This window comes from Pistacia vera, unplaced genomic scaffold (genome assembly GCF_008641045.1).
Source record: "Pistacia vera cultivar Batoury unplaced genomic scaffold, PisVer_v2 Contig525, whole genome shotgun sequence".
Taxonomy (NCBI): Eukaryota; Viridiplantae; Streptophyta; class Magnoliopsida; order Sapindales; family Anacardiaceae; genus Pistacia; species Pistacia vera.
In genome coordinates, this window is record NW_022196363.1 from 320,001 (window position 1) to 325,000 (window position 5,000).

A 5,000-nucleotide genomic window follows, 5' to 3' on the forward strand; every position below is an offset into this window, starting at 1 on the left:
TTTTAAAGCTTAGAGATAGGGCTACAACTTTTATGTTTTGGTCTCAACCCAGTTCAATCTGTAAGATGCCCAAAAATCACTCAGAACGTCATGGCTGTGATAGGGCAGTTTTCACTTAGGCATTTCATCAAACATAATGCATGCATACTTTAATTCTATTTTTGATACATCTCTACTTCTTTCTTTAACCATCCATTCATGGAGCAAAACTCCTCCACAATAAGTCTAAACATGGCCAAGAAAAACACTTCAAATATTCTACTTAAATTCTTTCTAAATGTAACCAAACTTCACTTGGTTACCACAACTTCATTTCTACTTCTCATGGCTCAAATCTTCTCATCAAAAGCCATCAACTCATCAATAATATCATTCTCAACAATCAATCTCAAGCTCATAAACATAAGCATGCATATCAATAATTTGATTGCTTGAACCTTAACTTGGGTTGGATTTACTTACCTTATGGGTAAATGGCTTCTCTAGCACTTCTTCTTCCCTTTTGTATCTTGTCTTCTATCTACAACTTTAAACAATAACAGAATAAGACTTTAACAAATCATAAGCAAATTCTCATCTAAAACAAGAATCCTTACCTTAGGATGATTTAGATTAAATCTCTACTGAAACTACCCCAAAAATCCTTAGAAATTCTTGGAAGATTGAGTGGAGGATTGAGAGAAATTAGGGAATGAGAATGGCGGTGGAGATGGTGAAGAATGAAGGGCTTTCAACACTTAAACCCTTTTTAGGTCAACTTACATACAATCATTCCCATTTTGCCCTTGCTCTTTCTTGGAAATTCCATCTATGTCCCTTAGTCAATTACAATAATGCCCTCATTTTTATTACATTCTCCATGAAATTCTATCTCTTTTCACTCCCCAATTTTTAAACTAATTTTGAGTGAAAATACCATTTTACCCCTAATGAAAGTTTAAGGGATTTTCTTCACATTTTTCTCAAAATAACTTTAACAAAATTCAACTAAGGGCCAACCAACCAAACATAACAACATGCAAGCTCAAATGAAAACAAATCAATAAACATTCAAGCAATGCAACAATAATTTAACTACATACCTAAAGTGGGGCGTTACTATTCTCCCCCCCTTAAAAGAATTTCGTCCCCGAAATTCACACAAATAACTCCGGGTAACATTTCTGCATGTCTTGTTCTACCTCCCATGTGGCCTCTTTTACCTTGTGATTTCTCCAAAGGACTTTTACCAATGGAATGCTCTTATTCCGGAGTTCTTTAATCCTTCGGTCCAAAATCTGTACTGGACGCTCCTCATACACAAGATTCTCTTCTAAGTCAACATCCTCTATTCTCAAAATATGGGAGGGATCACTACGTACTTACGTAGCATCAAGACATGGAAAACATCATGCACCTTGTCCATGCTAGGTGGTAGTGCCAATCTGTAGGCCACTTTTCCCACTCGTTGTAATACCTCAAATGGACTTACATATCTCGGTGCTAACTTTCCTTTATTACCAAAGCGCATCACTCGCTTATAGAGGGAAACTCTCAGAAATACTTTATCACCCACTTGAAATTCAACCTCTTTTCTCTTCAAGTCGACATAACTCTTCTGTTGATCTTGGGCTTGCTTCATTCTGTTTCTGATTAATCTTACATCTTTTATCCTTTTTTGAGTCACCTCTGGTCCAAGAGCGGTACTCAACTCATCCTTTTCACCTATCTCATCCCAATGTAATGGAGACCTACATCGTCTACCATACAAAGCCTCGTAAGGCGTCATCTTAATTGTAGACTGGTAACTGTTGTTGAAGGCAAACTCCACTAAGGGTAACATTTCATGCCATAATGCTTTATAATCCATACAGCAAGCTCTCAACATATCCTCATGCACCTAATTCGTTCTCTCTGTTTGGCCATCCGTCTGAGGATGATAGGCAGTACTAAATGCCAAACGGGTACCCAAATTTCTCTGTAAACTAGTCCCAAAAGCTGAGACAAATCTGGAATCTCTGTCTGACACTATTGTCTTGGGCACACCATGCAACCTGACTATCTCTTTAATGTAAATCTGAGCCAACTGATCCATAGTGGTGCTCCCCTTTACTGGGAGGAAATGGGCAGACTTAGTTAATCTATCCACAATCACCTATATAGCATTATATCCTCTCTGTACTGTAGGGAGACCTATGATAAAATCCATCAAAATACTCTCCCATTTCCACTCTAGAATACTAAGTGGCTGAAGCAACCCTGACGGCCTTTGGTGTTCTGCTTTTACCTGTTAACAAGTCAAGCATTTAGCTACAAACTCTGCAATGTCTCTCTTCATACCTGGCCACCAGTAGCCTTTCTTTACATCTTGGTTGCTCCAGGATGAGCAGTGTATGGTGTGTCATGAGCCTCCATAAGAATTCTCTTTCTTAACTCATCATTTTGAGGGATACACAACCAATTTCTGAAATAGAGGACACCATCCACTAAATGGAACTCTGTTACCTTGCCCTCATGTACTTGCTGAACTATTTTCTGACACCACTCATCAGCCACTTGCTTAACTCTGACTTCCTCCAATAAAGTAAACTGAACCTCTAACCTTGCAATCCTTCCCAGAATCACTTCAATCTGTTCTCTACATAATTCTTCTATCAACTCTTTCTGCTTAGTGAGCCGGGACAAATAAGCTTTTCTACTCAAGGCATTGGCTACTACATTAGCTTTCCCCGGTTGATACTTGATCTCATAATCATAGTCCTTAACCAGCTCTAACCACCTTTTCTGTCTCATATTCAGCTCCTTTTGAGTGAAGAAGTACTTTAAACTCTTATGATCAGTATAGATGTTACTCTTTGCACCATAAAGGTAATGCCTCCAAATCTTTAATGCGAAGATAACGACTGCCAATTTTAGGTCATGCATAAGGTATCTTGTCTCATACTCTTTTAATTGTCGAGAGGCATATGCTATCACCCTACCTAACTGCATTAACACTGCACCAAGTCCTTGCAGAGAGGCATCTGTATAAATGTCATAATTTACACCCTCATGTGGTAACACTAACACGGGAGCTGTTGTTAACCTCTTCTTCAACTCTTGGAAACATTCCTCACATGCTTCGAACCATACAAAATGAGTCTTCTGTTTGGTAAGAGCTGCCAATGGTTTAGCCAACTGGGCGAACCCTTCAACAAATCGTCTGTAGTAACCTGCCATGCCTAAGAAACTTCTAACTCTTTTACTGTCTTCGGCCTCTGCCACTCAAGGATTGCCTTTACCTTACTCAGATCTACTGAAATCCTGTCCTTGGACACCGTATGGCCCAGAAATATTACTTGGTTGAGCCAAAACTCACATTTAGAAAACTTAACATACAACCACTTTTCCTTCAACCGTTGTAGCACTATTTTCAAATGTTCCTCATGTTCTTCTCTCGACTTGGAATAAACCAGAATATCATCAATGAATACTACTATAAACTGATCTAGATAGTCACGGAATACCTGGTTCATCAAATCCATAAAAACTGCTGGGGCATTAGTAAAGCCAAACGGCATCACTACGAACTCATAATGCCAAAACCTTAAACAGAAAGCAGTCTTAGCTATATCCTGCTTGGCCACTCTTACCTGATGGTACCCTGACCTCAAATCAATTTTGGAGAATATTGTTGCTCCCTTCAACTAATCAAACAAATCATCTATCTGAGGTAACGGGTACTTATTCTTCACTGTCACTTTATTTAGTTCTCTGTAATCAATACACATCCGTAGTGACCCGTCTTTGTTTGTAATTGGAGCTCCCTAGGGAGAATGACTCGGTCGGATAAAACCTTTATCTAAAAGCTCTTGAAGTTGCTTATTTAATTCCTGAAGCTCTGCTGGGGCCATTCGGTAAGGGGCTTTAGATATGGGTGCTGTTCCTGGTGCTAGTTCAATACTAAACTCNGTTTTTTCAAAAAACGGATTTTGGTGCACAGCAAGGGTAAAAGCAGCCCACAGCTGCTGCTTGTGCGCGCGGGCGTGCGCTGCTTGCGCGCGGGCGTCGATGCCTGCGCGCGCGGGCGTGCGCTGCTTGCGCGCGGGCGTCGATGCCTGCGCGCGCGGGCGTCGATGCCTGCGCGCGCGGGCGTCAATGCTTGCGCATGGGCGTCGACGCATGCGCGCGAGGGCGTCGATGCTTGCTCGTGCGGGCGTCGATGCATGCGCGCGGGCGCCGATGCATGCGCGCGCGGGCGTCGATCCATGCGCGCGGGCGTCGATGCTTGCGCGCGCGGGCGTCGATGCATGCGCGCGGGCGTCGATGCTTGCGCGGGCGGGCGCCGATGCATGCGCGCGCGGGCATCGATCCATGCACGCGGCGTCGATGCATGCGCGTGCGGGCGTCGATGCTTGCGTGCGGGCGTCGATGCTCTCGCGCGCGGGCATCGATGCATGCGCGCTGGCGTCGATGCTTGTGCATGTGGGCGTCGATGCATGCACGCGCGGGCGTCGCTGCTTGCGCGCAGGCATCGCTGCTCGCGCTCGGGCGTCGATGCTTGCGCGCGTGGGCGTAGATGCATGAGCGCGGGCGTCGATGCTTGTGCGCGCTGGCGTAGATGCATGAGCGCGGGCGTCGATGCCTGCGCGCGCTGGTGTCGATGCCTGCGCGCGCAGCGATGCCTGCGCGCAAGCAGCGACGCCCGCGCGCGCATGCATCGACGCCCACATGCACAAGCATCGACGCCCGCGCACATGCATCGACGCCCGCGCGCGAGAGCATCGACGCCCGCGCGCAAGCATCGACGCTCGCGCGCGCATGCATCGACGCCCGCGAGCATGGATCGACGCCCGCGCGCGCATGCGTCGATGCCTGCGCGCGCGGGCCTAGCCTGCTTGATGCCCACATTAACCTCCTTTGCGAAAAAATGCTTATTTTGAGCTGAATTTTTGTATGGATGTAAAAAAAAATGCAAGGAAGCTAGCAAAAAAAGAAAATCGTAATTTGCACAACTTCATGATTTTTTATGATTTTCGAAG